Source organism: Anabrus simplex, chromosome 3 (assembly GCF_040414725.1).
Source record: "Anabrus simplex isolate iqAnaSimp1 chromosome 3, ASM4041472v1, whole genome shotgun sequence".
NCBI classification, from domain to species: domain Eukaryota; kingdom Metazoa; phylum Arthropoda; class Insecta; order Orthoptera; family Tettigoniidae; genus Anabrus; species Anabrus simplex.
The window spans coordinates 217322312-217335682 of record NC_090267.1 but is presented as its reverse complement, the minus strand read 5'-3'; the positions used below and the strand labels follow the sequence as shown (position 1 = coordinate 217335682).

Below are 13371 nucleotides of genomic sequence, written 5' to 3'. Positions count from 1 at the left end.
ATGCAAGGCAAAGGTATATTGTTATAATGCAAGCCATTTTTCTACAGTTTCGACTTACTTTAATTCATTAATTAATTTGTCTCTTTGAAAGTACACAGGAAGTAGGCCTAATAAAGTACCCTCTTAACTCACTAATACTAATTCTAATACATATTTAATGTAAAAGAAATAATAATGAAAATAAAGAAAATAAGGAAGAATGTAAAAAAGAAATACACATACAGAAAAAGTAACGATCTAATGTACATCGAGGATATTACTACAGTATAAAATTACAAGAACTGAAAAAATGATTGAATTAAAGTAATAAGTAAGTACAATGAAAAGAGAATAACTTTGATATCTAAGAATATTAATATATGTTAATATGACATTAACATGTGTATGAATTGACGAAAGTGACTGATTCACACATTGACTAGTTATTTATGGAATACTTAGATAGCAGTGAGGTTCTGTCGAAACGAATGTGGAAAACATACATTTAGAAAATACCTGAATAAGGAAACATTTCTTAACGTAATAGAAAATATACCCGTGCTTCGCCCCGGTATTCTACATTGTATACGTGTTTCTACCTAAATTACTGTATAGCCACAGGGTAAGATTATATTAAATTGCGGGTCTCTTACAGTTATCCAAAAAGCACCACGGGGAGCACCCCATACGTTGTTTCCGATGTAAGGTGCGCGTTGGGGAGTGTTGATGACAATGACAGGCCACATTTCCTACTGCTATTCACAGTCGTCTTCGGGAGTTTCTACAGTAACGGCAGGCTCACTACTGGCATTCACAATCGATATGCGGAGTTTTCATTATAAAGACAGGTGCCTTCTCCTAATGCCAGTCACAATCGAGTTGGGGTGATTTGATTATAATCGAGAAATGCAGATCTGTCTGACGTATAAGGGATCAATATAGAACAAAATGTCATAGGGCCAAAGTTGCAGATCTCTGAAAATTGAGCGGCGATTGTGTTAACCGTTTTGTGATACGGCTTACGTTTATCAACCAATTACCTCGAAACGAAGGTCTGCACCGTCATAAAAGTGCCACCATATTTCGATATTTTTCGGGACAAAAATTTTACACAATTGAATATCTTGTAATTTTTTCTCAAAGGAAAGAGAGTCAAGTTTTCGGGATTACCACTCGCATACGTACGGAGAAAATAAGGAAGAAAGTTGTAATCAATTGAAGATAGGATAACTGTGGGCAGCCGCATAGGACAAATATTTATATACCAAGTGGATGTATTGGAAAAATGAAGCGTCCTCCATTAAATTGTGGTGATATGAGTTACGGATTTAAGAAAGCGGTAACAGAGGATACATTTAGGCGCAGGGATTCTTAGATAAGAAGATGACTTATGGTGTTATTGCTTAAATCTAAGTAGGCAAGGCAGAGGCAAGAAATTAAAACAGAAAACGGAAGCAAAAGATAAATATATCATTTGGATATCTAAACCTTAAATATGAAGTTTGGTCGATATCTATCGAGCAATTTGGCCGTTATGTTGGGACAAACGGACAGACAGATCGACAGTTAGACAGACAGATAAACAAACAGATAAACATACATAAAAGCTAAAAACCACTGATGCGGTCTTGAGTTGACTTAAAACGGATAAACATCTGACAAATTGGCAAAATAAACGAGATTACAGACAACAACTTGAGTTATACAGATTATACCTGAAAAAAGGTACCGTTAATTTCCCTGGACAGAAATGCCATTGAAATATAGTCATATTACAAGTATCTTAAGATTCTGGGTTACGCAAGAATGGTATCCAGATGTAGAAATCAAAACAAGAAATGACAACGAAAGAGGTGATTTCTGAAGTGAAAACATCTGGAATACTATCATGACTTCCGATTCGAGACTCGCTCGTGTGTCGTGATGTATTACGTGCGGTAACAGTACTGAAACTGGCATGGCAGCGGTACACCGCACTGTACTGCTCGTGTGCCCACACCAAGGCTGCAGACGAGACCGGTACTATTTGAACTATGGCTGCTACTTGCGAACACGTACTCAGATACAGAGTCAATACTTGTGAAGTATTGTAGTGTATCTTACGATCAAGCAGGTGTGTTTACAAGAACAACAGTAAGAAAGAAAAATCTGGAAGGAAGTTGGCGGAATATTACAGCAGTCGCTCCTTACGAGAACTAGTCCTGCGGAAGGTCGTCATATTCCTAGAGATGATATTTCTAATAATGTATAGAATCTCACTGTATTAGTCTAAAGACATTCGGAGGCCTATCTATAATAGTGTTTCATATCTAAGCAGCGCAGGACCCAAAGTGGAGAATTCTCCTTCATTTTCCCTTTTAGCGTTTATTTCATTTACCCATATGCTTCTTCTACTGGAAAACACAATAACGCTGCACAAAAATGCATTCAGTGCTTTGCAATTATTTAGCTGCATCGTTAGAAGCCATATATATAATCGTGATTTTATATTAGGATGCATTACGAAACAGAAACTTCAGTTATGTATTTAATACTGTTATCACCATAGTGCAGTAAGCACTTTCTTTTCTCTATCTTTGTCCTCGGGCACTGACAGCGGTAACAAACTTCTACACAGCACACAGTCTAAATGACAGGCGGTGTACATGACAAATGCGCAAGCAGCATTAGTACCGTTGCAGCAAATTATATCGCTTGCAATACCGGTCGAGTGTAGCGGTATTACATCTGCAGCCTGTTGACCCTTATACTGTATGTCCAGTTCGTTGCTTGAATGGTCAGTGTAGTGGCCTTAGGTTCAGAGAGCCCCAGATTCGATTCCCAAGAATGTCGGGTATTTTAATCTGAAATGATGTATTCACTTGGGTCGGGAACTGTGTGTTTGTGCTGTCCTCATCATCTCATATCCTACTACACACAAAACACTATCCTTCATAACAATTACTCGCAGTTTCCCATGCACCACAGATGTCGCCCGCCCTCGTTCGAGGGTCTGTCTACAAAACTGCAGAAGGCTAGCAACAGACACACGTAATATTATTATCAATGTGTACGTCGGGCCACAGTATTTTATGGATACCTTGTACCGATCCTTTACGGTGTCGTAGGTGGTACACTAAGGGCTTCGTCAACGAACAACCTGCAGCTTTTGAAATGTCGATGTAGTGCAGAATGTAGAAAATCCCATGGGTAGACCGCGTCACCAGTGGAGAGATGTGTGTTGGGATATCAGGTGAAGTTATAACTGTCGCAAGACGCAGAAAGTCAGCCCATTTCGCTCATATCATCCAAGTGATATCATTGATCATAAAAGGCATGACAGAGGGAAACGAGGACGAGGATGAAGAAGATTATCCCAGGCGCTGAACCGCAGATAGTTGTTCGATAACCATGATACGGAGCACCAAACTTCTGTGAGGACAAGACGCCAGAGAAAAAAGAATGCTAAGGGTGCGTCAGGTAGCTTGCAGTACTTGGTCTAACATTGTTTCCCTAACTCGAACTGGACTGATTTTTGCACCTAGCATTGTAGTTCTCAATGCTATAAATTCAGGAACATACAATTATATTCAAGATTCAACAATGGCTCTTCCTAATACGAATGAGATTTATTCAAACATAATCATTGCAACGGTCATGGGATGGCCTATTCCAGGGCCTCTCAAACGCCCAAACTCTCACGCGTGCAAACAGCGGGACAGAGTTCCTGTGCACAGTGCATCGGTCCCGCTCGGCTCGGCTCGGACCAACGTTTCGTCTCTGGGCTACTCCAACGAATTACCAGGTTCACGGCCAGTACTCTACGTACTACACACGATTTATAATCATGATAAAGTTATTCTTCAGTCTTGTGACAGGTGGATATTCGTCCTTCCGAGTTCTAAAATACAGAATGATACTATGTCTTTACTCACAGAACAGCAACAAAAATACACTGTCTATTTCAAAAATGTATACCGACAGCTTTTAATGAATGAATAGTAAATAATAATAATAATAATAATAATAATAATAATAATAATAATAATAATAATAATAATAATAATAATAATAATAATAATAATAATAATATAAGACACTCAGTCATATGTAGAAACTATAAACATTTTAAACTGAACTAACGCAATATCAAAGCAATTAACTACGTGACATCTAATATTTACATTACATAACTTAATAAATAATTAGTAGAAGACCCGTGTTGATCGACAGCATTCGTTATAAGGTCAGATAACTCGTCTTGAGTTGCCTACCGTAGTCATGTTGTTTTGCCTGACTTTTTCAATAGTTTTATGAACATTTAATAAGAAGTGCGTTATGGTATGCCGCAGTTCGTAGTCAGAATGTATCCATTATGACGTCATCATACCGTCTGTTTGGTCAAAATCTATCCATATAATCTTTTTTTCTTAATCCTGCAGTTCTTGATGTAAAACGTGGTATTGTGTCGTAGAGGGCAATAGCATTTTTAATCGAAATTCTTCTATACAGAACGGTTGTCTTGTGAGCTCATAGGTTAGTCTCGAAGGAGCGCTTTTTGCCAAACAGAGAACTTTTTAAGATACATGGCCTTCACTTTTTCTAGTGTAACTAGGTTATCTTCCGTTACGTGCTCCCAGATAAAATGATATATGCATATCTCAAGATGGAATCTGTTTGTGCGTAGACTTTTTTCTCTTAGCAGCATGTAAGTTACGCTCTGCCATCTGTTGAATTTATTTGGAAGCTGGGAAAGGTTAGAGAATCAAAGAGTATCTAGCAGGGAATAGTATTCTTCCGTGATCAGAGGAAGTGTAATCTCTGGCTTTCTAGGGAGTAATCGAACATGGCTGTGTGCAGTTACATTACTAAGGATGAAAATCACAAATATCAGCAAAAGCGTCCGTGCTTCGCTGCAGTATTCTACATTCTCTGCGGATTAATCCGTAATATACTGAAAAGGCAGTGAGTAATATTATATTAAATTGCATGTCTCTTAGCGATATCTGAGAAATAAAAGAGAGAGGACGCCATACGTTGTTTCCGATGTAAGGTAGGCATTGGGGAGGATTTGTTAATAATGGCAGGCCACATTTCCTAATGCCAAACACAATCGAGTTCCGGAGCTTTTACTATAATGGCAGGCTCACTTGGAAATTCCCATTCATAGTAGAGATGGAGAGTTTTCATTATAAGGACAGGTCCCTTTTACTAATTCCAGTCATAAACGAGTTGGAGAGACTTGTTTACAATCGAGGAATGAAGCGCTATCTAACGTATCAACAAGAGAGACACAACAATAAATCACAGGACCAAAGTTTTAGATTTCTCTAAATGAAATGCGATTGTCCTATCTGTTTTTAATACGACTTACCGTTTAGCCACCAACTACTCAAAAACGAAATTCTGTACCGTCATTAAAACGCATCCATATTTCGATATTTCCCGGGGCCAAAGATGTAAATTTGAACAGCTTGGAATTTTTCCTCAAAGAAGAGAGTGTACTGGTTTCGGGATAAGGACTAGCATGCACACGGAATAATTAATGAAGAAAGTAATATTGTTAAGAAAGTTGAAATTAATAGAAAATAGGATTATAATTGAGGACAGCTGGATAGGACAAATATGTATATATCAAGAGGATGTATTGGAAAATAAAATGCCGCTCACTGAATTGTGATGGTATGAGTTACGGATATACGAAGGCGGTAACAGAGGGGAAATTTAGGCGCAGGGATTCTTAGGTAAACAGATAAGATGACTTATGGTGTTATTAATTAAGCCTAAAGAGGCAAGATAGAGTGAAGAAATTAAAGCGGAAAACAGAAGTAGAATAGAAATACAGCAAAAATTATAACTAATGCCCGAAAACACCTTACGGTGTGAAATAATAGGCTACATTCCGCGGTACTGTTCAGATATTAATATCGCCCCTTATTGCTATTCGACGACGACCGTAACCTCCAACAGTATACTGCCAATAATCCGCAGAATGGCCGACTGACGTCTCTCTCGCTTCTACCCAAGAAACAACCACGAGTTTACAGGAGAGATGACAAAAATTGCAATATGACACTTCCCTGCTGGCAAACAGAGACGTTGCTATGGTAACCTGTAGGTTCGTTGTCGGTCAGTCGACCACTCAATTCAGAGCGTGAGACACGCAGAAAATTCCCTCCATCATCTGAAGAGAAAGCGAAATTATGTACAAAATAAAATTTGTTTATAATTAAAGGACCGTTCAAATTTAATTCACGGATTTTATGGAAAATCAATAATATAAGAGAAAATAGAAGAAAGCTGTTCTGGTTTTCCTATAAAAACCCTGTATGTCTAGAGATTTTATAATCATATGCACATTAAAACCTTCCTCGGGATGAGTATACTCTAAATATGAAGTTTGGCAGAGATCTGTTCAGCCATTTCGCCGTGGTGGTGGAACAAAGAAACAGACAAGAAAAATAGAAACCACTAATATGGTCATGAGTTGAGCTAAAACGGATAAATACCTGAAAAATTGGCAAAACATACGAAATTACAGACAGCGGACCCCCTACAACATTATTTATATAGATTAATGAAAGTGTTAGTTTCTTAGCAACCTGCTTAATGGTCAGCGTACTGGCCTTCGGTTCAGAAGGTACCGGGTTCGATTCCCGGCCGGGTCGGGAATTTTAACCTTCATTGGTTAATTCCAATGGCTCACCCTCATCGGAGGGTCTGCCTTACAAGGGCTGCACACGGCTAGAAATAGCCACACGAAATTATTATTAGCAACCTGCTAAGTACAGAATATATTGCGGGGTAGGGTATGACATCGCCTGCAATTATTGAGTGATAATGACTTGGTTTCATGATTACTAAAGGTTGGCTGAAATTAGAGGCCTATCAATGTCTCACGATTCGTCGGCAGGTGATTCCAGAGAGAATAAAACACAAACGAAACAAATAGGTCCAGTAGAACGGACGGATAGATTTGCCAAAGGTGCTTTTAATATATAGACCAGAGGACTCGCGCTGTTCCACAGCACTCGTTAACTCCTCTGGATATGTGTGTCTTAGTCGTATTGTTTTGCCTGTCCTTTTCAGTGGTTTTATGAACATTCAATAAGAAGCGCGTTATGGTACGCGTCTTCATTTGGTTTGGTAAAAATCTATCCACGTATTCTCTTCTTTATGCTGCAGTTCTTGATGTAAAGCTTGGCATTGTGTCGTAGAAGGCAACTGGATTTTAATCGCAGTTCTATATAGAACAGTTGTCTTGTGAGCTCATAGGTTAGCCTCGTAGGAGCGTATTTTGCCAAATAGAGAACTTTTTAAAGATACATGGCTGTGAGCTTGCATCCGGGAGATAGTGGGTTCGAACCCCACCGTCGGCAGGCCTGAAGGTGGTTTTCCGTGGTTTCCCATTTTCACACCAGGCAAATGCTGGGGCTGTACCTTAATTAAGGCCACGTCCGCTTCCTTCCCTGTCCCATCGTCGCCACAAGACTTATCTTCTGTGTCGGTGCGATGTAAAGCAACTAGCAAAAAAAGAAAAAAAGAAAATCCAGATACATGGCCTTCACTCTTTCTAGTGTAGCTAGGTTATCCTTCGATAGGTGTTCCCTGATAATGTCTAAGGCGTACGTCACAATGGGAGCTGTTTGTATGTAGACTTGTTTATCTCTTAATAGTATACAACTTAATAGGAACATCTGCCATCTGTTGAAAATATTTGGAAGCTGGGAAAGGTTAGGGAAACAAAGGCTATCTAGCAGGGAGCAGTAAGTTTCCGTGACCATAGGAAGTGTACACTCTCTGGCTTGAAAGGTAGTAATCAAGCATGGCTGAATGCAATGATATTACTAAGGATGAAAATCACATATATCAGAATATTAATGAAATTCTTAGTCTCTTAGCAACCCGCTAACTACAGAATATTGTATTGCGGGTTAGGGTAAGCCTTCCCCTGCAGTTATTATGGTTGCATGCAATGACATTACTAAGGATGAAAATCACATATATCAGAATATTAATGAAAGTGTTAGTCGATTATCAACCTGCTAACACCAGAATGTATTGCGGGTTAGGGTAAGCCTTCCCCTGCAGTTATTGGAGTAATCATTTAATGAAAAGATTTTATGATTACTCTAAGTTGGATGAACTTAGAGATCTATCAATGTCTTATGATTCACAGGAAAGTCATTCTGGAGAGAAAAAGACCGAAAATGAAGCAAATCGGTCCAGCAGAATTCCAAAGGTGTTTTTAGTATACTATTTGAATATACAGATTGTTAAATATACTAGAGCTGCACTCGTTATGTAATGATATCAAACGAATATGGAGCCTTGAAAACATTATTACACAACAGGTAATCCGGTCTAGGAGGCCAAGGATAATGGCCAAAGGGATTCGTCGTGCTGACCACACTCCATCTCGTAATCTGTAGGTCTTCGGTCTAGGAGCGGTCGCTTTGTAGACCGTGGTCCTGCGGGTCTGTTGCGCCATAGAGTTTGGTTTGGTTTTAGGTGTAATGAAATGGTTGATGATATTCTGCACTAGGTAAAATGACGTATCTCCCAGAAACTTAGTTTCATCCTTCACGTTGCCCCGGCTCAGACAGGTTTTATGAAGACGTTACGATAGGACAGGGTTACGATTGGGAAGGAAGCGAACGTGTCCTTAATTAAGGTACAGCCCCAGTATTTGGCTGGTGTGATAATCGGAAACCATTCAACAATTTTCAGGACTGCCGCGGTGGATTGGAATCCACCTTCTTCGAATGCAAGCTTGAAACGTGTAGCCAACTTGCTTGTTCGTTGGACGTTCTGAAACGTACAAACACATGCGACGCAGTTGAAAACTAGAGGAATGCAAATACGATTAAATTAAACTGGTTCTCCTAGAAAGGCATCACAATATGCAAATTATAGAGCACATTCTCCTCAATTACGAATGATGCAAAATAAATTCGGAAAATCTGGTAACGTGACATGGAGAGAGATGTACTGACTGATAGTGTCCCTCACGCATGATGATTATTATAGAATCCAGGTAACAATTGTTAAGAAGGCACTGAGCATCTCGGGAAGAACAAGGTGCAACAACGAGCAGAATAACAGGTCACAGTACCAATAACCGAGAAACAAGCTCTAGTGAATACATCCTTACACATAGGATTGGTGTTTGGAAGGGATTCCAGCTGTAAAACCGGTCTGAATACACATTAGTACCGACCCTGGATAATTGGAAAGAATGTCAGAACCAAACAGGAAACGTCGATATAGTCCACGGACTCACAAATAAATACATAAAACATTAATTCAGGTATCTATTCCCTTTGATAAACTTGGCTAGTGTTGATTGTTAACTGATAATAAATTTCAATATAAATTTGTCCTAAGAAGATCCTTAAAGTGTAAGAGCTAAACTGATGACAGCTGACGGTACTCGACCCAAATCCTTCGATCTTTTGACGAACGTGTTAACTGATTTCATAAGGATGCCATACACTCAAGATAATCATAGTTCTGTCCCCACTCACTGTAATTCCATTCTCGCGCAGCAGACCGTAGCACAGAGAGATATTCTGTCTGAAAGAGCTGAGCTCTGAATGAGCGCCAGGTTGTCTGTGAAGCTTACATTGAACAAATTTGTTTTAGATTATTCTTCCGATCGCCTAGTACAACATTTTACCGCATGGATGAGCACTACGCGAACGGGTAACTTAATTGTCCGACTCCACAACTGCGCGGTGAGCGTCTTTAACTTTGATCTACGGAGCCCCAGGATCGATTCGCAGCCGAGTGAAGGTATTTCATTTTTAAACAGGTAATTATCTTGGCTGGGTTTCTGGGTGTTTGCGCTGTCCCCAACATACCTAAAACTCATGTATCACACAGAATTCTATCTCCACTACACTAACACGCAGATTTCTACTCAAGGAAGACGCCAACCACCCTCGTCGGAATTTCTGCAGTACAAGGACTGCACCAGGCCAGCGGGAGGCACATGTAATTACTACTGTAGTAACTCATTGGAAATGAAATTACAAGTGATATGGAAGAAGTGTAATTTGTGATGAATTCACTATGGTATATTGATGTTACTTTAATATGTTACATTATTTTGAAATTATAAAAGTACTGAATGTCCTTTAACTTAATGGGAATTACGTATTTTCATTAACATTGTATAACGTAATATAATTATATGTAACATGTTCCACTGACTACTTTTGAGTTTTCAGAGGTATCAAAGTGTGTAAATTTTGTCCCAAGGAAATTTTTTATGTGGACGGTAAACATACCTACACAAGACTGGCAGATTTAAGTATTTTCAAATACCAGCGGACTGAACCGGGACTTAGGGGCGAAATGCCAGCTCCGGACTGTCAGAGACACCCTGCCTGGCTGAGATAAGTTGACGAATTTTGTCTGGGGCTTAGTGCCAAATGCCTACTTTTCCAGACGCCGCATTATTATTTAGCCGAATGCTACCATGAAGGATCTACCAGAATTCAAACTGTGCGGGTGTGGCAGAAAGCCAGCGAAATAATGGGGTCTTCCTCTTTAATATCAGCCCTTATCATATTAATATTTATGTGTATTTGTAGAGCATAAGTGGCTATATGTTCTACATTTACAATAATTACCATTTTTAAATCCACTCAGATAAAGATCATTCCAAGAATGCATTACAATGGAGGAAAAAGATCCATGTGCAACTGTGTTTGTTTGAAATCGAATACTTCATCCTTAAGACGTGGTTTAGATATCATTTACCGAATATGTAGAGTATCACTGAGAATTTCCTGTCTTTAGTGTATAGTAATATTTCTTTGAAGATACTCCCCTAGATTTTACTGCTTGACGATTGATCTTATAGACCAGAATACCTTTCATTCTGCCTGTCAACTGGTTTCTCTCCCAAAGTTTTGCAATATTGTTTCCAGAAGAATACAGAGACATCACCAATCAGTGGACAGCGAGACTCCTCACTAAGTTGTTTGTTTTATAGTTTGACAGTGAGAGATGGAAAAGGCTAAAGTTTAACTCCCGAGCGTCGGCAGGATGGCTGGCGCGATCCGTGACGTCTCTGCTCTGCTTTCGACTATTCCTACCAACTCCTTCAATTTGATCGGAGAGGAACTGATTATCTGATACACACTCAACCACTCAAGAATTGACTGTCGCAGAAGATGACTTTCTTTAAAAATCAATTTGTTTGAAATAGGATGAACATATTGTGCGGGTAAAATCCCTTTGGCCACCGGCTATCCACGGTTTACGAATATCCTCAAGTTTCTAGAATATGTATAAAATTAAAATATATTTCTTTGCCAGCCTTTTTGTACAGTTGTGTGCACATAGGTTTGAACCCTCGCACAGTTATCAGACGAATTTGCACAACGACTGGAAGAACATATTCGCCGTTAACTGGTCGATAGTTGGGGATAGCACTGATTTCTGTTTGTGCCCTTCGTTGACTTGTAATTTATAAGCTACTACCTTAACACACTCTGGTGCCAAGTTTGAACTGTAAGGACCAGCCAAAAATCAGACAAATACCCACCCGTGGAGCGATCAGCAGGGCGTGCTCTGGAACGCGTGCTTTAACACATAAACACCAAATTTCCCCGATCACAATTCGTATTGAAAGATTTTTCAGGCACTAATAGGTTATAACACGTATTTGAACAAGGCGCAAGTACCATCTAGCCGCTCTATAATTATGTCGGTGAGTTGAGGATTCTGATAGCTCACATCGTAATATTTATGCAAATCTCACTGCAGGGCCGTTGTGTGGGAAGAAGACAGTTGAGCCTCGGTTGAATACGTTTGCATTCTAATCTGTTAGTCCCTGAAAATCATTTCTTACAGTTACAAAAAAATGCGTAAAGCAGTTTTATTTAAAAAACGAAATATAAATACACATGATGGATTTATTTGGTGATGGAACTAACCAAATGCAGTTTAAGGGATTATTTTTCATGCCCTACATGTTCCCGCATTCAAATTTTACTGTAACTATCTGTAGATTTTAACAATAAAATAATAGTTTGAAGGTGAGATGTTAAAAAAATCATATATTGTACACACGGGTGACTGAATCAGAACGTATAATGTCCACCAACATATGTTCATTAAATTTTCATTTCATAAAATGCATAAAATGTAATAAATGTAGCGTGTTATAGACAATATAATATTCTGGCCATAACACATTTTTATGCTCAACCAGTTTTTCAAAGGAATTTTAGTCTTTGTTGAATTTATTCATGTACTCGTAGATATTCATTTTATACTGTTATAAGAGCGTGCTCTAAATTTAAAGTGATTTAAAGTCTAATTTTGTAAGTTTTAACTTTCAGGTATTAAAATTAATGTGAACTAATGATGGCAAAAATAGAGTAAACTCATCAAAACATATAACGTCCTTTAAAATAGATCAAAACGTATATTTACAAAACTTTCTAAGATCCCCGATAAATTACTGATATCTTGCAACATGACATCTAATTCACTATCATTATAAGAAACTAACTGTGGAAACTTCATTATATTTTATTGAATTATTCAGGAGCGATAATTTTTTCGCTTCTCCTGAAGAATTTATATTAATGGACATTGCAGGTTTTGACTGGTTGATACTCATGTGAAGTTTAGTCGAGATATAATCATTTGTGTAAGACAAATTAAAAACAAAACTCTTCTGGTCTTCCTATAAACTCCCAGTCAATTCAGTTATTCGTAAATGATATGCATAGCAAAACCTGATCCTGGGAGAGTAGATTCTAAATATGATGTTTGGTCGAAATATAATCAATAATGTAAGTAAAATTGAAAAATCTCTTCTGACATTCCTATGAACCCCCAGTCAGTTAAGTGATTTTTAAATGATATGCATATAGAAACCTGATCCAGGATGAGTAGACTCTAAATGTGAAGTTTGATCCATATCTACTCAGCCATTTACCCATGATGATGGAACAAACAGAGGAACAAATACGAAAGCTAAAAACTACCGAAACGATCTTGAGCTGACCCAAAACTGATCAATATATCAAAATATGGTGAAATAAATTACGTTACAGACAGTGGACTCCCCACAACTTTATTTATAAAACGAGTTATAGTACCAAGCCCTAGCGAAACTCTCTAGTTCTGAGCTATAACTGATGGCTTCATTCTATGAATGTGACTCCTGCTGTTGTCAATTTAGTCTTCGACTTTCTGTGTTTTTCTATGATGGCCTCTGTGGCTTCACGATTTGAGATGCCATCTTCACTTCTCCGTTTACCGATAAGTGGCGGCCTTGCGCCACATCAGTCGTGGAAATTTTTTCTTTCCACCAGATATGTAATTTTTCTCCTTGAGAATGGTTATTGATAACTTATTGGAAAATGGACCCGATACGTTTTGTCAGAG

At 38.5% G+C, this 13371-nt stretch overlaps 1 protein-coding gene across 1 annotated transcript in view; it reads right to left on the bottom strand.

The window, feature by feature from the left end:
• LOC136866752 (secretin receptor-like) overlaps positions 1-13371 on the bottom strand; it is a 341576-nt gene that overhangs the window by 93183 nt on the left and 235022 nt on the right. The window lies entirely within an intron of this gene.